Raw genomic sequence first — 27423 nt, forward strand, 5'->3', positions numbered from 1 at the left:
AATAATTATTTGTTAAAATATAAAAAAAGTTTTAATGTTAGTTATTATTATATATAACGAAGTCAAATATTTTGAAGTTAGATGAACTCCTGTGAATTTTATCAACTATTTAATCAAAGTTAAAACAAATGAACCTGAAAATTAATACAATAGGTAATTGTTTGCTTCTCCTCTATTTCTGTTCAACAAACTTTAAAATTTATATATTAAAAAAATTTTTTAATAGTAGGAATAAAAAAAAGAAAACAAATTTATTATCAATTTTTTAAAATTTATAAACAGACATAATTTAAAACAACTCAAGATAGCGATTGTGAAGCTGTGAAGAAGACATTTGATATTTATTACTTTTCCGAATATCGTGTTCCATAAATAGACGAGAAGGATGAGAGTTCTTGGCGTATAGTTTTGAATTTGGAAATGAAAGTTTCGCCAATCATAGCAACCCTTTTAAGTAAAGAAAAACAATAACAGACATTACCCTTTCTCCTCTTCTCCCAACCTCACCTGTCTGTGAGTAGCGCTGGTTGTTGTTGGGAGAAGGAATCGACCAATAGTGTTGTTGGTAATAGCCATAGAAATTATCTTGCTGTTATTTATTCCCACTTATTTGAATTTCACATCGTTATCACTCCATAATAGAAAGATGGTGTTCATCTCTACTTCCGGTAGAGTTACGCCTGGTTGAAGTGGCAGATTTATGAAGTTTAAAAAACTGATTCGTGCTAATATTTATTCAAAAGTAGATCTGTTAACGCGTGTTTAACGGATAATAAATACTTTTTTTCAAATTAATGTATTATAATTAAATATATCTACCATAATGATAATGCTTTGTTTTTTTTCATGTATAAGGACCAAATGAAGAAAATACACGTGAGTAACAGAATAATGATCTAATATATTTAATTTAAATGAATTTCTTGTATATAAATTTTTTTTTCTGAATGGAATCATTTAATTTTTATATATTTCGTGATAATTTTTGGTGTGTCTAAATTTAATAAATTTTATATGCGAATGTGAAAAGCTCTCTGTGTGAAAGATTTTTAAGTTTTATTATTTAAGTTAAGATTTTTAAATCAATATATATTAAGTCTCTCTCTCTCTCTGTATATGATGTCTATAAGGTTAAGGTTTTTAAGTTTATAAGTCTTGTTTACACTTATGATTTATCGATTTTTAAAAAAAAAATATGATTGGTTGAAACTAATAGACATGTTGATAATATTCCCTTGATAATACTTGCTAAATATGAATTGTAGTCAAAAGAAACATTTGTAGTTTATATACCTATTAAAAAAGCATGTGATCAAAGATGAGATGTTTCATTAAGATGTTAAGATAGATCTTAATTATTTCTCTGTGTATAAAGATCAATCAATTAGTCTTAAATTTGTGAATAATATTTTTGAATTTAAATGCATATAAAATTTCATGCATTTGACTTTCTGTTATAAACATAGCATTATAATATAAATAACTGATTTTATTAATATTTTTTTGTATTTGTAAATTTTTTTTTTTACTTTAAAAAAAGTAGCATTTTTATTAGGTAATTATTTACCAAGCATTTGTTATTAACAGGTTTTGGAAAAATTCTCTTAAAAATGAATTTTTAAAAGGACACTATTTTGCAGAAGAGATCTTGGCCAATTCTCTTTTGTTTACATTTGTATTTTAAAGTATATAAGAAAACTGAGTTTAGGTAAACCTAAAATAAATCATAAAGCTACAACAGATGCTGAAAATTTTCTTTCAAAATATCACTAAAATTATAACTCGATTATGCAGTGGAGAAAGGAAGTTATCCTGCAATAATTTGCTTGCATTTTTATAATTTGAAAGCATTTTTTTCAGTTTATAATCCTCATGATTTATACAAAGTTTAACCGATATATATATTCTATATTTTAAATTTTAACACACTGATGGAAATGAAAAAGAATTTGCCAGGAAAAGTTTCTCCCACGATATAACATCTTCTCAAGATATTAATTGTACCTTTTACAATTTGTACTTCTAAAAGTAAAGAATTTGGTATTTTTCAAAATTGCTTAAATTAATTTTAAAAAAAAGTTATAAAATTTATTATGCTAAAGTTATCTGAGCCCCAATGGCTCAGTGGTTAAGGCAATGAACTGTCATTGTAAAGAACAAGAGTTCGATCCCCGGTGGTGGCTTGAAGCTCAACCAGCTTCAGATCAATGGCTACTAGCTTGTCTGGGAAGTAAGTTGTGTAAACATAAACAGGCTAGGATTAAAGATTATTTGATATTTTAAATTTATTTCTAGGCATTATAACCATTTAAGATGTAGTGTGAGTTCCACTATTATCTAGGTGTCTAGTTTCATTCTAAATAATATTTTTTTTCCTTTTCAGATTCATTAGACCAAGCATTTTTGAAGCTATAGTTCTTTATATCAACTCTACTCTAGTATTTTAGTATGTCCTTTCAGTTGTTATTGTTGGCAAAGCTTGGAAGCAATATAGATCTCGCATTTCTGTTTTGATAGGAACTTACTATTATTCGTAAGATTTTCTATTTATTCTTTGTGTACAATAAGTATTGTGGCACCATGTTAAATTTAACTTAGGGAAGATTTCTGCATTGTGATCTGCAGCAGGTAATCACTCAAGTCTTGGCAACTTCCGTGCAGCGACTGGTTGGAAACTAAAAAGCAGAAAACATAGCAGAAAATAACCAACTCTAAGGGTATAACTCGTTTCCCCCTCAGACAAACCTCTACATATTTTTTAAAAGAAAATTCTAAGTTAAAGACTCATTTGGAGCCTTGGTGGTTGCAGTTAGTGCAACAGATCACGATGCAGAAGTATCCCCTTAACTTTTTTAATCATAATAACTATATTCATAAATGGTTCAAATATTTGATATTTGTGTTAAACTCACTAAGTATTAAATTAAAGTTCTCTTGGAATCCGATAAACGAAAGGGTATATTTTCAGGGGTCTGTCCAGGCCGAATTTACTACCGTTTAGCGGTACCTTCACAAATTAAATTTTAGGAAAAACGGTAGTTTCACAAATTCTACTTAAGGAAGAACGGTAGTTTCACAAAATACTTTTTCGTAAAATTTTATTTTTATATCCCTTAAGAAACGATAAATTATATTTTTACCATGTTTTTGTGTTGATTTTTTTATATAATTTTTAATTTTTCACAAATTATGTCTAAATTTTCACAAGATAGGTACCTCTCAGAAAAACCTAGACAGACCCCTGATTTCGTTGTACCTAAAAATAAGTCTAAACAAGGCAAATGAAGCACAAAAATAAACATGCTATAGCTTTGGTCTATGATCAAGAACTATCCTCAATGTTGAGAACATTAAATGTTTGTGATTTTATTAGTGCTTTGTTCATTTTTATTTAAATGAATGTTGCAAAAGTTTTTATTCAGTAGTATCTAAAACTGATTTTAAGAACAAAATTAGATTTATATTGCGCAGTACAAACTTAACAAACAGGACAAACTTAATTATATATTTTAATTTAAAATTATGGCAACAGATCTTTGATTTTAATAAAAATTGCGTATTTTTTTTACGCGCGTCTCGCATAGAAGGATTATTACCGCCAAGAATCACGCATTCAATTTCAGAGTCTGTGAAAATTTCACATTTTGAAAATTATGGATTTCAGATAAATTCGTCACAACTGAAGTAATTAGTGTGACTGAGCTGATCACTATTGACTGAAGTGCTTCGTCACGATTGAAGTGATTATTCAAAAGCTCGATTCAGAATTTGCGGATCATTATAATCTATAAAAATGAAATCAAAATTTTTAAGACTATGTGGAAATTATCAATTGTTGAAATTAAAACCAAGAAAACCAGGAGGACAATAAAACCAATTCAAAATTTCCCGTGTGTGATATTGTAGGATTAAAACACCATGAAAATCTTTGGCAATAACTGACTAAACTGATACTGTAAATTCTCTTGGAATTGCGGATGAATCATCAATAATTGAGTAGGACATGCACAATTCGTAGTTTACCGAGTGAAATATCGTATTAAAACATTAGGATTTTAATAACCAAGTGAAAATCCATTTTAATAAGTAGTTGAAAAAAGGATCCACAAAACCTTGCAGATTTACCGTGGAATCATCGCTAATCGAGTGGATTGAGAAATTTTTACTAACTGAAATGTATGATTCGGAATTAACGGTATGTTATAACGGCTTATTAAAACATTGAGATTTTATAAACCATGTGGAAATCTGTAACAAAAACTTCGGAAATAGCTCGACCACACAAATTACTCGGATTTATACGCTGATGATTGTAATTGACGTTAATTATCGCCTATTTCTTGTTTTTTTATTTTTAAGTAAGGATGCTTGTTTAACGTAAATACCTATTATATGAAAAATTTTTTCTTCTGAACTTACCAAAGTCCTAATGATTCTATATATGAGACTTTCCACTGTATTTATTAAAACATCGACTGCCATAGGGGTCACCGACGACCAGTGAAGCTAAGATTTTTAGAAACACATAATTCGAGTAAATTGATTATATATATATATATACTAAAATCGTTTGAAAAAATTAATACAATATAGGACACACAAAAATCATTTTGGCCAGACTGCCAGCCATGTAAAATTAGCGTGGCATTCAACGTGTTAAACAGTATTATTTTTGTGCTTATAAGTTTACGTTATGCCTAAAAACTTGTTAAGCTAAAATTCCAAAGTTTGAAAAGTAGTTTTGTATTGATAATGCATTTTTGATAAAAAAGAAATCTTGTCCGGAGTATTTTAAATTATAAATATTTATACTTTGCATACTTTGAATAGAAATTATGTTATGTATTTTGTTGGTTTTTCTACTTGTTTTAATTATTTTGAATCAACTTGGGGCTGAGTTGAATATTGAGGCTATGCGATAAGAGCTTCGATTCTATCAATCAATGAAACTTTATCCACCACAAAATTTGTGAACTACAAATAGTTTGTGGTCGCCCCCCTTTTACATGGTGGACGCTACAAGACTTCTCCATGTAAAAGGGGGTCTCAGGCGATGTGAAGACCACCCATAGGGTAAGCACAGAGGAAGATAAGAATTGATAGATATATGAAGATTTAGAATGAATTATCTTTCAATTTGCATTATAACATTTCTTCTAATTTGTTTTTGTGGAGTATATAATTTCATTGTGGAACAAAAAACTTGTGTGCAGGCCTCCTGTGTGACACATTCGTAGTCGATACTTGCATGCTCATTAACTGAGTATTTACCTAAAATATGAATTGTTACTGAAATTTAAGCTTGTTTACTTGGTAAATTTTTATGTCATATTCTTTAACATTAAAGTTAAAATTATCGTTTAAATGATGCTATTCTTTATTGGTTAGATATCATTTTAAGAGAATAAGCAAGGTGACACTTCAATGTATAAAGATTAGTTACTTAATTGGTAAACAATAAATCACGTTATCCACTTGATCATATCCACTTGATCACGTTAAAATAATCATAAAGTTCTAATTTTTATGGTTGCATTTGTCTTTTTAATATTAATTATGCTGTTTAATTTAAGCATCTTGAGTTTTGCTTCTAAAAAGAAATGTCCTATGTTATCTATGCGAGAAAATGTCACGGTCACTGAAAGTCTCAGGCTTTTTAAATTTTTGAGGTTGGCAAATCTGTTATGTATTCAAATGCCATTTTCTTACATGTGAAATGAAGGATTGTCAAAAAATGGAATCTATGCAATGTTGACAGTTTTTACTATAAATTATTGTTTAAGATGTCTTAAAATTTTATAAAAAAAGTTATTAGCAATTAATTTTATTTGATTAGAAAAGAATATTGCGTAAGTGAGGAATATTTAGAAATTATAATATAAACATTAATGGAATTCAGAAATAGCTGCTGTTAACCTTGTTGTTTCCCTCTTTTGTGAAATACCCACTGTAAATAGAATCTGGATAAAGTCTTTCAAAACATGCATAGTGAAATTGTATGAATCAGTAAAAGCATTTTAAAAAATCAATCAAATTAACTAATAATTTAGACAGATTCTGTCTTGTCTTACTGCAACTTGTCTTACTCACTGAAGTCTCACTGCAAGAATTGTGAAGAAAGTTGCACCATATTTTAGCAATATGCAGGTATACAAAAATAATCGCCTGATTCAAAAAGACGAGTAAGTAGCGACAAATTCAAATTCAATGCAATTTTCTTCTTCAGCGCATGGCATGCGACGTTGATCATACGGGCACAATAACTATGAATGTATGTCGTGCGGCGCCAACAGATAAGAGGTTAATGAAGCCACCAAATGGGAAAAAAATGTTTCTAAAGGGTACTTTGCATCCACTGTCTTCTATTTTAGTTTTTTTTTTCAGTTCAGCTGAAGCTGGCACTTACCTTGTTTTGTGTCTTGTGTTGATGTGACTTATGAATTTTTATACGAAATTTAATTGTATTTGTTTCCTAGGTTTTTGCTTCTTAATTCTGGGAAGTTTGCTAATGTAGCTGTGAATTGGGGATCCAACTCATCTGTGCTAATTCTTCTAAACTGAGTATGTATTTGCATTATAAATTACTCAAGTAAAAAGTACATTAATGTCATTAATTTGTGATTGTACTATGAAATAGTTATTATTTAAAAAAATATTTTTATTCCAAATGTATTTATTATATTAATTTCAAAGTAAGATTATTTGTTTGCTTTTCAGCAACAAAAAAAAAACAAAAAAAAAAATTAAAAGGACAAATTAAACTTTAAAAATTAAATATTAACTTATAAAAAATTGCATCTAAGATTATCAGATACTTTATGATTAGCTGGGCGCAAGTAAGTTATGCTATTTGTTTTGTTGTTTTTCTTTATTTTGGGAGATACATTTTGTTTTGCATTAAAAAAAATTATGATGAAAATAGTTAAACTTACTTTCACTCAGCTAAACATAAAGTAGGGATTATTATAACCTTGGTTTGAAACAGTAAGTTATAAATTATCTGGATGTGATTTCAAAAAAGTTGTGAAAGTTGTAGTCAATGAAGTAAGTCTAGTCTTCTTTTTAGAGATAGTCTGTTTTTTTCCCTGTTGTTATTCTTTGTTCAGTGTTTTCATTTGTTTATAATTTTTTTATGTTAATACAACCATATTTGTATTTCTTAATTTATGTTCCCTTGCTTGTTAAAAATTAAGTTTTCTGTATAAATTACTTTTAGTTCTTAATCTTGAATGATCTCTCTTTAACTTTTTTTAACTCTATTAATTAACTATAAGACTGAGTTTTAAAATTTTTTCTTGTGCAAAGTATTGTTTCTACCGAGATTTTGTATACTTAATTTGTGTATTATAAAGTTTATGTGTAAGACAATCAGCTACATAAATCTTGTTTGTTACAAAATGATATATTTTTGATAAAAAATAAATTTTATTGCTAATTGGTTTGAAAATATATTTCTTATTGAATTCTGCAGAGGTGATTGTATTCCAGGTTTTTTTGCATCTTTCCTCTGGGTTTAAGAATTCGTGATTTCATGAGCAGGGCTAGTGATTTTTCTGCAAATATTGCATCCTGTCTCAAGTCCATTTGTTTGTGGGTTTCCATGAATTAAAAACTTATAATCCAAAAAAATTTTGAAACTTTTGCTAAACAAAATGTTTAAATAATTGCAGTTTTTCTGTAAATTGATTCTTTTCGGTTTTGTTTGGCAGATTTTCACCATTTTTGAATATTTGTAACTGTGCTAATATCACGATTTTTATTCACATGATTTTAATTTCAAACATAGATTTTCGTATTTACCTGATTAAAAGTTATGCTTTGCGACCCATATTCACTCAATTTAAAAGTCGCATGTCGCTATTCCTGTTCAAGCAACTTGTATGCACGCTTTTTTACAATGCAATGTCGCGATTTATCTTAAAACGTTTTTAAAATCCAATATAGCGATTTATATTCACATGTTTTTAAAATCCAGTATTGTGATTAGTATTTATGTATTTTTTTTTTTTCAAACAAACAAATATAACTTTATTGAGAACAAATCGTGTAATCGATTTGTAATATCAAACATCAATTTTTGTATTTATCAATGATTTAAAAACTATGCATTGTGATTCGTATTCGTGCAATCTTAAAATTATGCAGTGATTCGTATTTACATGATTTAAGAATTCAATATCGTAATTAGTGTTTTTGAAGTCCAGCATGTCTATTCATATTCACACGATTTTTAAATACAATATTGAGATTTTTGTGAGAAGTAAGTTTGTTTCTTGATTTATTTACTATAAAGTTATGATATTCTTTATTAGTAGGTAATTTAATTATAAATGTTAGATATGAAAATGAAATGTTAGATTATCATTTATGTATAAGCTATTTTCGTTCAAATCATTTTTAATGTTTTCAAGATTATTTGGCTTTATGAGTAATGTATTTTTATCAAAAATTCAACCACTTTTTATATTTTTAGAAAGCTTTTATTTTCCTATGCTCATTAGGTTAAAAATTAAAGTTTCAGCAATCTCAAGTCAGTTAACTTTTTTTAAAAATATATATATTGATGTAAATTTTATTTTTACCATATTTTTCTGGGAAAAAAAACGTCATGTTGTAATTAGTTGTTTTTAATGATTTCATTTATATCCTTTCATTGCTGCATAAAATTTTACGGGAAAAATCATTGAAATTTTTATTTTAAAATTTTATTAGATTTCTTACTAATGGATAAAATGAAATATTTTTGAATTTTATGAATATTTTTTATTCAAATAAAATGTTCCTTATTTATTCATTGGTTAATTGCTTAAAGTTATTTACAAACTATTTTTTTGCTAGATATTAGTCCCTTTTGATACTTATTGATTGCTAAAGTAGGTAAGTTTTGGGAAGTATCTTAAAGAATCTGAAAAGAACATCAGGTATGTATTATATCATTGTTATACAAAATTAATGTCAAACTATTGTACAATATTTGTAGAACATCACCTTTAAGTCACTTGTATCTATTTGATTGATGAATAAAATAGTGTGTTTTTATTTATTTATTTCTTATTTGTGTCTTTCACATTACACATTCATTAAAATTATTGTTTTAGGTTTGTTTAAATTTAAACAATTAATTAGAGTACTTTGACTTTGGATACATAGATTTTAATTAAATAATTAGATAGCTTTTTAAGCTTATTTTCATTAAAGAAAGTTTTTAACATTTTATCCATAGTGGCAAGGGTCTGTCTAGGCCAAATTTACTACCGTTTAGCGGTACCTTCACAAATTCAACTTCAGGCAAAACGGTGGTTTCACAAAATACTTTTTCCTAAAATTTTATTTTTGTATCCCGTAAGAAATGATAAATTCATATTTTGACCATATTTTTGTGTTGATTTTTTAATATAATTTTTAATTTTCACAAATTATATCTAAAATTTCACAAAATAGGTACCTCTCGGAAAAACCTAGACAGACCCCTGAAAGGAGTTTTCAAGTAAGTGAAATATCAATTGAATTGAAATGGGATTGCTTTCATGTAATCTCATGCATAACATATTATAATACTGTAGAAATTATAGCAAAGGAGAAAAAACTTTTAGTTCTGAATACAATTTATTTTTATTTTAAATTGCTATGAATATACAAATAAATTTTGATGCATTAAACATTGATATAAATCATAATAGCAGTTGAGACATCCTACGAATAACATTTTGACTTGTAAAACAGTAAGTATGTATTATATTTTTGATATAAAGAATACGCTAATTGAAAGTACACTGACAATCTAAGCATTTATCATAGTTTTGTTTATGTTATATTTTCTATTTTAATTATTACGATTGTAACCTTATTAGTAATGTAATATATGAATTATACGAATTGTAACATAGTGATTAGCTTTGTAAATTGTGCGCTTGTAACCAATATTACTGTTGTAATACTTTAATTAAAAACTATTTATGTAAAATGCTCAGGTTTTTATTGTCCTTGATAATAAGTTTGGCTATAAGTTAAAATGCTACTGTGCTATTCATGGAATGTCCCAGATTTTTATTTCGACAAAATAACTCCTAACATATTTTGAAGTCGTTTTTTGAGATTTTGTTATAATTTTGAATGCTTCAACTTTTCTTTCTCTGCATTTCATTTAAATATTATTTATAATAGAGAGGCAATTTTTAAGTTCATGATTTCATTATTATTCTTTACGTGATTCATTTATAGTTATTTAATGCCATGAGTCAGTCTGAATTTCCAAACAAATAAGTAGATTGGTTATTAAGGTAAGATGCTGATTCATTCTTTTTCTTCCTATCAGATATGACTATTTTTATTACATTGCAAATTTTGTTCCAAATAACTATTACAAAATGATTGCATGATGTTTAGTGTCAAAATAAAATGTTACTCACTGTTTTTTTTTTAAAAATAGTAGTTCTTGAAGTGTTAAATGATATAAAATAGAATTTTTTACATTAATTTTTATATGCACAGCAAAGGAGTCTTATCTGCTACTTGCAAATGCTGTATATGATGTCTAGTCACATGAAGCAAATAAGCATTTAAAAAAATATTGTCTATTATAAAATTTTTACAATTCGTTAATGGGATTCAGTTGCAAATTAAACTTAATGTGGGAACAACTCTTCTCTTTCACCTTTGACTTTCTTAATATTTCATTATGATTATATTAATAAAAAATTTTAGCAAATAGTGAAATTATACCCTGAATAATTTTTTTTTTTTTTGAATAATGGTTGAAAATGTTTTAATTTAGTGCTTTGTGAGAATTCTTGTGGACTACTGTTCCATTTGGAAATCCTTGCATTAATATGAAGTATTGAGCAGTTCATTTATGAAACATAGTGAAAATACATCTTTCACAAATCTCATAAAGTTGACCATGTTCAGTTTCAATGCCGTTTTTCTAAGTGATAAGGCTGTTTAATAAAAAAAATTTTTTTGTATCTAACCTAAATTTGAAAAATCAACAAAATCTTTTTGAATTTTCTTTATGAAATAATTCAAGAATACAATTCATATTGAGGTATTTTCTATCTTTATTGTATACAACGAGGATTTAGAAAAAAATGTTTACAATAAATTGTTAAAATTATTCATCTTTTACCAATTAAAAAATAATAAATGCAAAACGACAGTTTTCATTGTAAATTTATTTTGCTCCACTGTTTGAGGAAAGATAGAAAATTATTAAAATGTCTTACAAAAATTGTCGATGGTAAATTTTCCATCTTCAGAAATTACAGGAAATTCTAAATCAGATTATTTTGATAAATGATTAAATAAATGTGATAAATGAGTATTATTTTGATAAATGATAATGTAGTAACTCAATTTTTTTGCTAAGTTTAGGAATTCCATAAATTTAATAAAGCAGCATGAGAAAATAGTTACAAAATTTCTATGTATTTGAAATATTTTCTAAAAGTTTTTGAGATTGCAGGAAAAAATTGTTCTAAATTTCTCTGGAACAAATAGAAAAATTAATATCCCTGAGCAATTAATCCATGAGAAAAAGTATTGAAATTGTTTTGAAATCATGCCAACAAAATTCATCTACTAAAATAATAGTTTATGTATATAATAATAATCACTTTTAATGACATGGTTCAATAGCGTGGTTTATTTATTCATTTAAGAATGGCATGCATAAGTTTTGCTTCTAGGTTAAAAAAATAAATAAATAATTGGGACCTGCCACATTGGCGGACTAAAACAGAATACAGTGAAACCATTAGAAGTTGTCCACATACGCGGTGCGTCGCGTATGTTGTCAACTTATAAAAGAAGATAAATCTTTTTTTTTATCATTCCATATGTCTTATACTTATGATCAATCAAAATGGAAATAAATTTAATTAATGAAACAATCCTTTACATTTTCGTTTAGCTTTACAATAAGATTAATTATGTAGCCTAAGCTTTATATTAAATTAAATTGTTCAAAAAAAAGAAAAAAAGGCATGAAAAGAACTTATCTAAACGTTTCTATGCTATCGAATTTAGTAATTTCATTTTAATTTGAAGATCACAATGGGAAATACTAATGCAAATTTTTTTATTAATACATGTCTTTACAATTATTTGTTCGATACATTACTAGAAAAAGTTTTTTCCCAATGTTTTTGGCAATTTATTTTAATAATTTCGTAAAGACATCGAAAATATTGAGTAACTAGTAATTTATTGATTGGAACTAAATACATAATAAAAGGTTTCAAAATAGTTAAAAAAAATGTTTAATAAAAGTTCTACCTCCTGGAACCCCTTTAAATCTTCCACGGAACTCCGAGGTTCCGTGGAACACCATTTGAGAACCATGTTGTTCTAGAAAATCGAGGTCAACTTCCAAGGGGGATCAACTTGCGAGGTATTATAAAAGTTTAAAAAAAAATCGTTAATAAATGTTCAAGTCACACTAGAGCTGCACAATGGGCTATTGGCGACAGTCTGGGAAACATCCCTGAGGATGATCTGAAGACATGGCATCGTAATTTTAAAAAATTATATAGACGATAAATAACAATTATTAAGTCCATTCGAGAATCGCTGCTCTAGATAGTATAGGTCAACTTGTAAGGTATTAAAAAAGTTTAAAAAAAAATCATTAAAAACGTACATAAATGTTCAAGTCTGTTACTTAAGATTTTACTTCCAGTATTAGAGTACAATTTACTTTACAACAGAGGACTGTTATTACATGCTTTACATAAATGTGAAAAGGGACATTAAATATAGTAATATTTGTAACATTCTGTTAGATTTAAAAATTATTAATACAAACATGATTTTTGCATACTAATCGCATGGTTAAATTTTTAATTATTTTTTTCAAGAATGGTTAGAGTAGGTTAACACTGAGTTTACGGACGTTTCTTATATACCTACCTCTACGAACACGCGTCAATTTGACGCATGAACGAATACATATAACAGCACCTTAGAAAGCAATGTAATTATATACTGTAAGAAAAAAAAATGAAAATATGAGATGTATATTTATGGAAAGTTTTTATTATTCAATAATTTTATTATACATTATTTCAATATTATACATTTATTTCGCGTATCTTTTACACAAATACTCAATTTTGTTTGTAAACTTTCCGCAAACAACCTTTTCACATATTTTACAGGTGTTATTGCTCCTGTTTCTTTTACAAAAGCCAATTTGGCAAGTCTTGCGTTCTCCCGAAGTACTAGATGGTGGGTGATTATAATCTTTGTTTTTGTATTTTTTCTTTTCTCCTTTTGCAAGTTCTTTGGCCAACTGAAATAGAAAATCCTTTCTGGATAATTTTGAAACAGTACACTGTGTTTATTGGCAACAGTTGTTTATCGCTTGTTTCATTTGAGATCACGATATCGGATAACGGATCGAAGTATTGTCGGTACATTCCTATATATTATTGATGTGATGTTTGCATGTTTACTCAAAATTTTGTCTAAATTACGATCGCTTCAAATTGACGCATATCCATAGAGATAGGTATACCACAAAGAGAATTTCAATATTTCAACGCTTTTGAAGAGAATAGACTTCAATATATACGTATTTACCTCGATCAATGGATAAAAGTCATTACAAGAGATAAAATAAAAATGCAAATGGGTTTTGTAATTTTTCTTATAAAATTTGAAATGCGTCAAAATTACACGTCCCGTAAACCTAGTGTTAAAAACGTGAATAAAAGTTCAAGTCTGTTATTTAACAATTTACTTCCAGTATTAGACTACAATTTACATTACAACAGACGACTGTTACTACATGCTTTATATCGATGTGAAAAGGGTAATTAAATATTGTTAAATTTGTAACATTCTGTTAGATTTAAAAATTATTAATACAAACTAATTTTTGCGTACTAACTTCATAACATAAATCTTAATTAAAAAGGTTTTTTTTTTCGGTTCTTTTAAGAATGATTAGAGTAGGTTAAGAATAAATCAAAAATTTTTCCTAGTTTACTATAATGCCATTTTTATCCTGGTTGTTATTCTCTTAAAACCAGAATGGGATGTTGATCACTTAAAAAGACTACTAACTTCACTCTATAGGTAAGTTTTTATTACAAATTTTTTCTAGGTTATCCTGATCGAATAAGCAGAAGTTTAAATAATATCAAAAAATAAGATTTTTGGAAAAATTATTTTTATAAAATTGCGGTGTTCAAATAAGGTAATTTTTAAGACGCTCAATTTCCATCTTGCTTCTTTATAAAGAAATTTTATAAGATATCATATTGATAATTCACATTTTATTTTAGGAGAAATAAGAAAAATAAGTAGAAAATGTGTACCCTGAATCATTTTCTCGGTATCCAATTTAGGATACTAATTCTCAAGAAATAGAAAACTTTGAACATATAATTATAAATGGCAGTCTTAATTCGTTATAATACCTTAAATTCTGTCTGTTTTCTGATCCAGAATTTCTCTGCAGTTTTTAAAATTTTTTTTAAAGATTTTAGTCCAACAATGGGTTATGAAATTCTTCGTTTTTATCAATTTCTAGTTCACGTTGAATATTCATATATATATATAATATAATATAGACTTTTTACGATAGTTCGCAAAAAATAAATTTAAGTGAAAACATTTATGTAAAAATAAAATGAGCATAGATGATGACAAATTAATTAAAATAAACGGTAAATTATTCAAAGGTATTTCAACATTTTTATGATCAAAATATAGGTTACAACTTATGAGAAATTATACAAAGATATCATTAACCCCTTAACGATCGGTTAATTTTCAAGAAAACGGTCATAAAACTGACTATTTTTTTTATCCAATCACAATTACACGTATTTGATTAGTGCTGGCATTTAGTTTGAAATAAACTAACTATCTACAGTTACATTAAAAATATCTTGATACTGCCATCTGGTGTGTAGAATGAGAAATAAAATGTTTTCTGGGGAAAAGAAATGAATTACTTTTATTCTTATTACCTCGTTACTACTGAACACTCCAGCCCGGAAATATCACGGGAGCGAGAAATTGAGGGCGAAACCTCACCCCATCATTTTCACGAGAGCTAGAAGGAAGGGGTGAAAATGTAAATCATATTTCTTCTCTAAGAAAGCTTCTTAAATAATAAGGAAATAATTTGAAACTTAAAAAGGGTTATTCGAATTAAAATTAGTAAATTAGTAAAAATTAGTAAAAAGGTACGACGATTTGGAAACTTTCAAAATTACCCCCCCCCAAAAAAAAAACTCTGTTTTTTAACTGAATTTTATTTTCTTTCCTTGCAACTTAAGCTGCAAATACTCCCATTTATTTAAACGAAATTAAGAATTGTGATTGCCATTCCAATCTAAATTAACTGTTTCAAAACAGGAAATTGTTGAAAGTCTCAATTCATCCTTAATTTGCATCAAATTAAAAACTTTAAATTTTTATGTTGAAAAATCATTTTTTGATTTGCTCCAAAAAATTAATTTCTGTTGTTAATTTTAATTCATTTTGTATTTTGTATGTAATTCATTTTGTAATTTTAATTCTTATCACTATTCCAGCTGAGGTAGAATTATCCCTCATGAAGTATAAAGCTGTTGCTCTAAACTATCTCTGAAAAAAAAAATTCGGTTCCAAATTAAACAATATCACACAGCCTAGAATCATAATATCGTATAAGGATTAAATTTTCAGATTTTACATAGCATAAACTGTTTCCTTAAACTTTAAGGCTGTTTAAGCTTCAGAGTGCAAGCGCGAAAATTTCCCCACAATACGCTAAGGGATTTAAATACAGCGTTGTGGGTAACGTAAGATAAACGCTTTGCAAAAGTTCTCAATTATGGTTCATTTTGGCACCGTGTCAAGATACTTGCAAATTTGAACGATGCTGCAGTTTAGGTTTCCAAGCAAAAGACATTTTGTTATATCATTGCAATTTCACTCTCAATAACTTTCTTTCATTTGTTAATTTTAAATCTCACTTGGCATTTTTTTAAAAAAAAATCATAAGCTGATGTGGTAAGATTATTTTTTTTTTATGCTTAACGAACTTGTTACCTAGTTAATTTCTTAAACTTAAAAGATTATACTATTAAATTTTTAATTTACAAGAAATGCAAATTAAATTGACTTAATTGTGACTACCGCTTTTTGAGTGCAAAAATAGTTATACAAAGAGTTAATTTTCGATTTTTAAAAATTGCTAAACAGATTAACTTCTAGACTCCAGCGAGCGGAAAATGGTAAGAGACTGAACAAAGTTGTACCTAACAATAAAAAGTAGGTGTGTTATTTATTTTATTAGTTCTTAATCTTATTACGTCTATAGGTGGCTTACGGCAAAACTCTCTATAGTGCGGCTTTGAGGAGAACTCCTCCAGACTTATAGTCGGGAACTGTCTACTACTATGGTAACAAGCGAGAGCACATTTCGAATGGAGGAAAGAAGGTATCGACTGGTTTACTCACGACAATCTATGCCAAGATTAAGACAAAACTATTCACCCTTCACTCCTATTCGAAGTGTCTTTTCCTCGTAACTATAGTACCCGCCACGACGCGTGACGGATGTCTGGAGGAGTTTTCCTGAAAGCCGCACTATACTAATGGCAACACTTAGCATGCTTTCCCCATTAGAGTGTGTGGAGAGTCGTAGGAGAGGGAAGTACGGCTGTTTCTCTTTTGATTTTCAAACAGATAAAAAAACTTCTAAGTTAGGAAACGACATAGAACTGAAAACTGCATTGAACATTCTAAAAGAAAGCGTAGTGGAAATTTTAAGAAATATTTGTGACAATTATATATGAAAAATATAAAGAAAAGGGAAAATATCGTAATACATTCCTATACAGCTGTGAAGAGGGAAAAGTTCAAGACATGGAACCCAGGGCTAAAGAGAATAGAAGGGCTGGTTCNGAGCGGAGTGAACTAGCCCTTGTATTCTCTTCAGCCCTGCATGGAACCGGTCTCTTCCCCAGATGGCGTAATTTTTTTATTAATTAATTATATCTCTTTGGTGAGTTTTTTTTTTTTAAATTCTGGAAGCAGTTTAAAATGCGTGTTAACTGTACTTGAGCTCTAGACACGGTACCTGTCTATTGACCGTGAGTTCTGTTCATGAGCTGACCAGAATGAAAAACTCATCGACGATCTATCGTAGGCAAGGGTTAGATTTTAATTACAAAATTTTAATAACTATTGGCAGAAATAATGAGGAAAAAATAAAGGAGAATCTACCGTGGTATATATTTTGACTCGTGCTGTTTGAAAAAAATCTTTGAAACGAAATATGTCTCGATGGGATTTTCAAAAAAATATCGGTCGAAAAATTCAGGATTGATCCATTTTTTTCATGCAAAGTGAACGACTTCAATGTTTCTAAATTTTCTTTTTTGAAGAAGTGCGCAAACTAAGTTCCTTGCTTGCAAGTTCAGAAATATTTCCTCAATTTTAATGATTTGTTCTACGTCCATCTTTTCCCACCAGAAATGATTCAAGTCGTGTGTAGAAATGTCGGCATATTCCTTAATATTCGAGTCTGTTATGCATGCTAGTCGTTTTGACACTCTGTGGCAATTTGTGAAAGGTGAGCAAAGTAATTCCAATTTTCCTATGGATTTTAGTGTGTCATAGCCCAACTAAAAACAACCTGAAAGTTAAGGTATTAAAATTCTAAAAACATATTCCTTTAATTGTTAACACAAATGAAAATATGTAACACAAATGAAAAATAATATGAAAAACTTATAAACTATTTCTATTCGCTTCAAGGATCATAGTGACTAAGGTACTAAAATTGCTTGCTCAATTACCTCCTAAAAATTATTTTCACGCTGATAAACAAAACACTAAATAGAAACATTTCTCAATCTGGCCAAGATTGCAACCAACAGCCTAACTTTTTTTTTAAACTTTTATATATAGAGCTTTTAAATGTAAATTATCAACTGCTTTTTTGCCTTCTAAACTTTTCTTAGAGAATGGTCAAAATTGCTCTCAATTGACATATCCGTTTCATCAACAGTAGCAATGAATTCATTAGAGAACTTAGTTTTTTCTTGTCGTGTGTTTTGACATAACCGATGCACGCCATTAACAGCATTGCTCCCACCCTTTGTTCTATTCCATCATAGAACGATTTTGCATACTCTTGAAATGGTCTGATTTAGAATGAGCCATACGCAATCTACAGTGCAACTCTCTTACCTTTATTTATGATTAAGAGTGGCGTTGCTATCGCTGCTGTATTTCTGACCCTGTCACGAGTGCTCACTTTTCATATGGTCCACCCTTACAGATCTAAATTTTTTTTTTTAACACTATGATCAAAAAAAGACAACAGTGTATTCATTGCCTGCTAGTTAATTAAAACCATTCTCGTCCATTTTCAGAAATTTTACAAGAAAGGTAAGAAGAAATCTCCAGCAATTGGCGATCAAAATGGGCTACAGATGGCGTAGAGCAGAGCTCTCTACCCATGGCAACACTTCGCATGCTTTCACCCTTAGCGCGTGGAGAGTCGCAGAAGAAGGAAGTACGTTAGATTCTGTCTTGATTTTCAAATGGATTAAAATCTTTTAAGTTAGGGAATTATATGGAACTGAAAACTACGTTAAACATAGTTCTAAAAGAAAGAACCATGGACATTTAAAAAAAATATTTTTAACAATTAAATACGAAAAATATTAAGAAAAGGAAAATTGTAGTACATTCTTATACAACTGAAAAGGGGAGGAGAAAGAAGGGGGAAGGGCTAAAGGCATGGAACCTATCTGCTCCCCAAATGGCGTATTCCAGCGTTGCGATTGCATATTATGGTCATTATGTAGCGCTTAATAGCCAATCAAAATTTAGACAACTTTTCAAATTGTTAGAAAACTTCAATTCCAACTGTGTGTCTGATGGCTTATTAAGATTGTTCAATCGTTTTGTGACCACGAAAAGCAGAATTAATCACCAACCAATATTATGGCTACTTTCTGAATAGTTATGTTTAATTGAACTCCATCACCAAATTCAAATAGCAATTCGAGATTCATTTTCTTCCAGCAGAATTTGTCTTATTTTTTGGCTTTGACACATTACTCTCAAGCTTTAGGCCTGAGTCTTGTCTAATCTCAGGACCTCAGGCTTTTTTCCTAATCAGTGTATAAATCCGAGGATGAGCACATTTTGTATGCAGTCCTCAAAACTTTTTTCTAGATCAGCAATTTTGCAGTGCTTTTGTGCTTCACTCTGCAATAACATTTCAGAACATACTTTTAAAATGTAATCTTTTGGTTGGATTGATGCAAACTGAGGTGAAGTCAGTGGCTGGAAAAATGTCTACACGGTGTGTTGACCAAGTTAAGGATGGCCCTATAAACCATTCCTCACAACGTTGCGAATTTGGAGGATATTCTGTCTTATAACAAAAATCCAGACTTATTTCTGTTCTTCTTACTTAAAACAAACTTAGGAGAATTTGTTAACTGAGAAGACAAACCAGAATATGGCTTCAGAATTTTTTTTGTAAAGCATTTTTAAAAAATTCTCTTACCAACCACCACTGGAGTTAGGAAAGGGCTCAGGAGAAAAGTTTTATCTTTTTCATAAAAAGTACTATAATTAAGATATTTCTTTGAGGATACATTTATATCATCAATAATAATTAAATCTGCTAATACATTTTACAAAGAAAGAAAGAAACGGCCTTTGGCGGGAGGCAGCGTACCTAACCATACATGTAGAGTTGCCCAGCAACCGGTTCACAGGTGACATACCTCCTGACAACATTTTTGCTCCTTATGCGCTGATTCTGAGTATATATGATGCTCTGTTAAATCTGAGTATGTTGTTCACCCTGTAAGTTGTTTTTCTGGTATAGCATACCGAACCGAGCAGTTCTCCGCTTTAGTTACGTATTCTAAGAGCTGGACTTCTCTTTTCTGTATTCTTTGACTGGGGATCGAACCCCGATTCTTCATAATTACAGTTCAGTACCTTAACCACTGAGCCATAGCTGCTCATAATAATTGCTAAGTTAAAATTTGATAAGTGTCTTTTTACACCGTTTAGTAGCGATAGTATTAATATAAATTAGGTATTAATTTGGATTGAGTGGGTATTTTGGATTACGTGGGGCTTTTAATTGATTTTCCTAATTTAAGTCCGAAACAAACTTGCGTTTAAATTTTTTCAAAGGGAAGGAGCTATTTTTAATTTAATTAGTTTAAAGTATAAAAGGATACAGGTAGTTAAAATTTTTTTTTGTTTATTTAAAGTGGAATCTCGACGACCATCCTACTGATGTCGGTTCAGAAGTGTTTATTTACGCATAAACTTAGTTTTTTTTCTTCAATTTTAGTAAACTGCTGTTATAATTCCTCTACGTTAGACCTTCAAAATAAAATTACTATTTGGACGACATAATGTAGAATTAATCATTTTATGGGAGTAACTTATAAACGTTCAGTAGGTGAAGTTGGTTGCTTTGGTTTTCCTAAGGAAATTTGAATATCGCAATTTTCTTTGTTTCATTTGTTTGCTTTTTATAATTAGTTACTTGCAATTAATCACATGGTTGTGTCTAATGAGGTTGTGCATAGAGTGTTAACGATACAGCTTTAAAACTTGGGTTGATTATCATGCTGCAAGCGACGTCACGCGTGTGTGACGAACTTGATTGGCCACGCGTGACGTCGCTTGCAAGTATCCAATGCATAACGCGAATGGGGCGAAGCTTCTAAACTGTTTGATGTTATGTTTAATGTTCATGTTTCTCTTATAAGTAAGGTGATCTTTGAAGCCAGGAAAGAGGTTTAATCGGTTCTAATATGTAACAAGTTCTGCTTTGAATATGTTTGAGAAAGGTGAAGGTGATCTCTGAAGGCAGGAAAGAGGTTTAACCGGTTCTAATATGTAACAGGTTCAGCTTTGAATATGTTGAGAAAGGCGAGAACCGATTTTGTTTATATTCAGAGCAAAAAAAAAGAAAAAACGTAGCGAAAAACTTAACGCTTTGGTTTTATGATCAGTTAACTTCGCCACCTCACTTAATGAAAATTTGACAAGTTGTCCATTACTAGTATCGTTTGATTTGATAATCAGAGTTACTATTTCTGTTAAAGATAGCATGTTATGTTGCTCGTGCAAGAAAAGTATCTTAGTGCGATTGAAATCTAGGGAAGTCCTTATAAAGCTTAGTGAAGAAACTAACTTTGAAAATCGAGGAAATCAGCTAACAATTCAGAATTATTGCTGCTTTGCACAAATGGCTCATTCAAAAAAGGATCGGAAGATCTTTTTTTGACATCTATCTGGGACAATAGTATAAATCAGTTTTAAAATATCTTTATACCTATTTGACAGGAAGACAATTACTAAGTAATATCGAATTTAAATGCTATAGTGTCATTATAAAAAATAAAAAAAATCCTCCATTTTTATAGTTTATGGACAAAAATGGATTAAACCACAATGTAACCTCTCTAATCCGAATATTTCGATTATCCGAAGTAAGTCCGGTCCTAATTACCCGATATACGAAGTTCTTTGTAATTGTTTATGTTAATTTTTATTTTATGGGAGAAACTAAGTAGGTTCAGACTAGCTTTCATTCTAAATTTTGCATCTGCTGTAACACTTGGGACTGGGCATTTTTTAACTTAGCAGTCTTTAAAGTGTGTTTATTAACATCAAAATACACAAATAAAATTTATTATTTTTGTTTCTCTATTTCAGGGTTTCCTTAGATGTTAACAAAAAGTGGATACCAACGTTTACCGCTTCACTGAATATGCTTCGGAATTTTCGACCATGGGGTGTGTTGCAGCTCAGAAAGATGCAAGTCATTAATCATTTTAATTTGGTGACTAAGAGTTAAAGAAAGGTAGATAAGAAAAATCCGCCACAACGTCTGTAATAGAGCATTCCATGTGTGTAGATTGAGATTAAATTAAAAACAAAGTCATTGAAGATAAAAAGTAATGGGTTTAGAATGTGTAATGGGCTGTGTGGTAGACTAGGTTTCTAATCATATGTATAATTAATTTTTGTTTGTCATTGTTTATTTTCATTTAATATAAATGAGGTTAAATTTTATTATAGTTGCAACAATATATGGTCTGTGAAATCAAATTTTTTTTGGCGTGTAAAGGTTAAAGCATTTTCATAAGTTAATTATGTTTTTTTTATTTATTATTTAAACGACTTAAAACTCCTCATGCACCACAAAGTATATGATTATTATGTTTATAATTATATTAATTATAGTTTATATTAGTTAATTATGTTTGGCTATTGAATTCACAAGTGTTAGGTGTGCAAGAATGACGGGAAATACGTCAACATATCTTTAAAAAAAAATTTATGCATTTGATATTATTTTGAAGCATCGTATTTTTCGAAACGTGTTTCTGCTCTGATATTAACACTAGATTGCCCAAGGCAGTCATTTTGACTGCTTTTTAATTTCAATTAGAAAAAAAATGATGTAAATAATGACACAATTTCTTAGAATTTTGTGACTTTTATATTTATTTTAATTTTTGATGTTTACTAATAACTTGTTATGTAACTGAAATAATATCAAAAATATAAAAAATTATTTTAAACAAATTTCTTTATATGTTAGTTATTCTTTCACAATGCAGTCATTTTGACTGCTTTTGGGCAATATAGGTATTTCAGTCTTTCTAGTGTTAAATTATTAATTTTTCCTACATAAATGAAATTTACATGATTGCACATCGAATTGGGTTTCAAAGCAGAGTTGTGCAAAAAATATTTTTTTTTAATAACGGAATCAAAAAGGAATCTATAAGAAAACGTTTAATTTTGGTAAATAATGCATTTCGGTAAAAATTGTTTTTTTTTGGGGGGGGGGTTTAACGAAATGAGGTGCTAACTAATAAAATTAATCAATAATATTTATTAGCTAGCAGTGGGTAGTTTTCTCCAATTTTCTGGAAGCTTGATATAGAACTTTTTAGTGATTTGCCTTCTTTTGGTAAATAAGAGACACACGACTTTCAATTATCGAGTATGATCGTTTTTTTCCCCTCCTCTCATTAGACTTAGTTTATGACACCATTTGAATTTGTGACACAGAGTTCGTAATAACATTTATATTATGCGCAGTTCATCCGGTTTTGTTTCTTGCACCATTAAAATCTAAATTCAATTAACCGTATATCTGGTACCAATTAATCCTATTGGTATCATAGTCATAATGAATAATCAATCAGCCGTATATTTTTTACTACACGCGTGAATTAATACTTACGTCAAAATTTCGCAAAGTGTTAGTAAGTTTCGAGGTTATCTATTTTCTTTCTTTTTATTTTACTTCAGGAATTCAATTCGCATGTCGCAAATATTAATTTGACGCTATTGTTCAGTTGCGCTAAATTTCTTCCATGAATTTTTTTTTTAACGATTTTCAAAATTAAAGGTTATCATTGAATGAAAATATTTGCATTATTTCTGGCAGAAAAAAAAAGCGTGGGAGTTTTTAAATTTGAAAGTCGCAGTAGAGATTAATAAAAATGTAATTGAAATTTTTAATATTTTTCTGAGATTGTATTTAACTTTTTCGAAAATAATGCTGAAACCGTAACTTCTATTTATTGGTATGCGCAATTTTGTGTTATTTGAAACGCAGGAGTGTTTTAATTGAGTGAATATTAGGTTTGGTTAACTAATTCGAATTCAGTTTCTAACCTAACAAAGCCAGTTTGAATAATGTAATCTATATGAAAAAGTAAGAAATGAAATAGGTATGGATCTTTTGAAACATTTAAACATCTTAGGCACTGCTTAGAATGCATTATTGCTTTTTCCGTGATTTCGACACTTTGCACATTTAAGAGAAGGGGCAAGGTTTCGGCTTACTTTATGTAAGTTTGCTAAGATTTTACACAAAAGCGCAACTCTAAAAGGTTTAGGGTATTTAGTTGGTATTTCTTCCAGTCATATAGTGACGAAGAAGCAACTTAGTTAAGAATGCCATAAAGTTCACCAACATGCTTTTACATTCTATGCTTCTTGTAGACGGACCGTGAATTCTACATTTTGTTGGATTTGATTTGACTTGAAGTTTCAAATGAAGATTCGTAAAATTTTGAGCCAAGATCATAAAACTAAGGTCATTATCGATACTTACGTTTCACTGCGATGTCTACATTTTCGCAGGTTGATTTGTTAAACTTTGAGTCGTGATTAAGAATGAGGTCTTAATAGATACTTCTGATTCCAGCTGTCTTATCATGATTCTTATATTTGTACAGGTTGGTTTATCTTGCAATTCAAAATGAGGATTCATAAAATTTTGTGCTGTGATTAAGAATCGGGGTGATTTTAGACTTCTGATTCTTGCCTTTTTACCGTGATTCCTACATTTTGCACTGGTTGGTTTGTCTTACAGCTCAAAATGAGAATTTTTAAAATTCCGAGCCGCGATTAAGAGTCTGAATGATGTTGAGATTTCTGATTCTTTCCCGTTTACCGTGATTCCTACATTTTGTACAGGTTGGTTTGTCATTAGTTTCGAATTGACGATTCGCAAAATTCTGAGCCGTGATTATGAAACAGAGTCCTGAAAAATATTTCTTATTCTTGTCTTTTTACCGTGATTTCTACATTTTGCACAGGTTGATTTGTCTTGTTCGAAATGAGGATTCGTCAAATTCTGAGCCGTGATTATGAATTTGAGTGGTTTTAGACTTCTGATTCTCGCCTTTTTACCGTGATTCTTACATTTTGCACAAGTTGGTCTTTCTTGTTGTTCAAAATGAGGATTCGTAAAATTCTGAGCCGTGATTATGAAGCAGGATCGTTATAGATATTTCTGATTCTTGTCTTTTTACCGTGATTCCTACATTTTGCACAGGTTGATTTGTGTTGTAGCTCGAAATAAGTGAATTCTGAGCCGTGATTATGAAACAAAGTCGTTTTAAAGACTTTTACCTGAAGACCTTTTTTTTTTTTAACCATAATTGCTTTAATTCGAGTAATTTGATTTTTATTTGTATGAAAAGAGGATTCATAAAATATTGAGAAGTCATTATAAAGCATAAACATTTTTTAGCTTCTGTTTCTTGTTCTTTTCATCGTGATTCCTACATTTTGCAAATTTTTGATTGGATATCGTATATTGATAAGTGTGTTTACACATCGAATATGTATAAGTCTCGAAATCTATCGAATCGGAAATTGCAAAAGTTCTTTGCTTTTCTTTCTAATTCTTGTCTCTTAACTGCAATTCCTACATGTTGCACAGTTTTTCTTGACAAATTGCAAAACGTAGTTTGCAAAGCATTTAGAACTCAAAAATAATATGTCTTAAATCATAGGAAGATTCTTTGCTGTATTTTCTAGTTCTTGTCTCATTACCGTGATTCCTACATTTTGCACATTTTGAGCATGGAGAGTAATACTGACTACCTGATCCTATAGGATCGATCTAATTGGTGCAGCATATTTATCGTCTGTGCTTTGCACCATTGTAATCTGTGATATAGTAAGAGCATTACTAAAGATTCGTGCCCTGCAGAAAACATTCTTTCTGTGAATTACTTCTCAATTAAAGTTTTTCATTTAGAAAACTTATAGGCCGAGGGTTTTACTTTACAGTTGTTAAGAGGGTGGTTTTGGTTCTGGAAACGTTTACTTCTTTTAGTTCTTACTTCATCGATGTTTTAAATTGACTTTCTTTTCTTTTCTTATGTAGTTTTCGACAAGCAATATGTTTACTGTGGTTCTGCCATAAAGCGTCCAATTTATTAAATTAGAGTTACACGAAAGTTAAGATAAGAGTTTTCGCATCAAAGGATACAACTTTTGCTTCAATATTTCTTAGCATAATTTGTAGTGCAATATTTCTTTAACTCTTTAAATAATTAAGAGACTTTTTTCCGTATGAGGTTTGTTCGTTATTTAAGCTTGATGCAATCTTCTTGCTGTAGGACGTATAAAGAAAATCTTTTCTATTATTTTTGGAACAGTTTCTATTTTTTTCGGTTGCTTTAGTTTATTCAGTTGCTTTAGTTAAACTGTTCTGTAACAGGAAAAATCAGAAATAAAAATGATTTTCTTAGTCGACATGCGTTTAATTATTTTTTTACGTACTTAATAGGCTAAAACAATTTTGTAAAAAGATGAATTTTCATTTTTTTGCGTTTATATATGAAACAAAAATTAAATCTTTCTCTTTTATTCAAATCTTTGTGTTTATCTACATTTTCTACATTTTTTTTGTTTATTGTATAAACTACTTTTAAGAAATAATTCACATAATGTGAATTCTAAATAAATTTAACATACACTCTAATAATCTAATGTACTATATAAATATATATATATTTAAAGTTTTAGATCGTTTCTCCGACAATCCATCATTATTAAAATGCGATGCAAGGACAAAACCGGTTGATTACTACTGAACTTGAAATTCTCATATATTAAACCTGAAGATTTCTTTTTGAGTAAAATTAACGCGTTTTTAAAACATTTACAATAATAGTTTGTACACTGTTTGCAGCGTATAGTGTTTTTTGGTCATTCTACCATTTCTTTTTAAGCAAATCTTTCTTTCTTAGCTAATTGTGAATAAGAAATTTTTTGGGGAATTTTGTTCCATAAATAAAAAAAACTTTACTATTGCAATTAAGTAACAATCAAAATTTTTGGAAACTAGTATGTTAAAATCTACAAAATCGCGTGTGGCATCTTTTCTTCCATAATGGCAACATAATTTCATAGTGATTCACACACATTCAATTTTTTAATTTAATATCCCAGAATCTATTCCCCAAAACATTTTATGAAAGAAATATTCAAATAAAACTATTCATTTACTTAATTAATTTAATCATAAAAATCTTTATCGTTTATAGAAATTATTAAAAATATTATTATGAAAATTACTGAAAATGTGATGAATTAAAAGTAAAATTTTATTCAGTGTTAAAATTTTCATTAGCCTAGTACTACTTTAAAATAGAATACTATGCATGTGTTTGATTACTTATTGTTAAAACATTTTAAGCAATAATAAAATAAATATATATTAATGCATAACCTATAAAATAATTGTTTGTCGTGAATCAAAAAATTTATATGCGATTCATAATTTCTTGTCATTATAAGTTATAATTACAGAAGTAAAATCTGAAATACTAGTAATCGAACTTAATTTTGGATGCTTTTTTAAGTCATAATGGTACGCAATTATTAATTATTTGATGGAAGTGTAACACGTGGAAAAAATAATGCATAATATTTACTATGCGTTATTGTGCATATTTATTATCATTTTTTAACTATTCATATTTTCAAAATTCATTTGATTTTATGACACATTTCCTATGATTGTAATTTATTCCTGCATTTTATATTGTGCCGTAGTATTTATGTTATGTAATTATTTGAATTAATAAAGTCTTTTTAGTGAGGAAA

General features: G+C 29.0%; 1 long non-coding RNA gene across 2 annotated transcripts; it reads left to right on the plus strand.

Moving 5' to 3' along the window:
* Window positions 1–314: 314 nt before the first annotated feature.
* LOC107452100 (uncharacterized) lies at window positions 315–27423 on the plus strand. 2 transcript variants are annotated; one of them, XR_011636447.1, is made up of 7 exons: window positions 315–876; window positions 2384–2533; window positions 6477–6561; window positions 8839–8921; window positions 10222–10280; window positions 18378–18520; window positions 21709–27423. It is a non-coding gene; the product is annotated as an uncharacterized lncRNA (long non-coding RNA). The 2 variants fall into 2 exon arrangements; XR_001585154.4 differs by lacking the exons at window positions 8839–8921; window positions 10222–10280 and having other exon boundaries at window positions 332–876.

Source organism: Parasteatoda tepidariorum, chromosome 3 (genome assembly GCF_043381705.1).
Source record: "Parasteatoda tepidariorum isolate YZ-2023 chromosome 3, CAS_Ptep_4.0, whole genome shotgun sequence".
Lineage (NCBI taxonomy): Eukaryota > Metazoa > Arthropoda > Arachnida > Araneae > Theridiidae > Parasteatoda > Parasteatoda tepidariorum.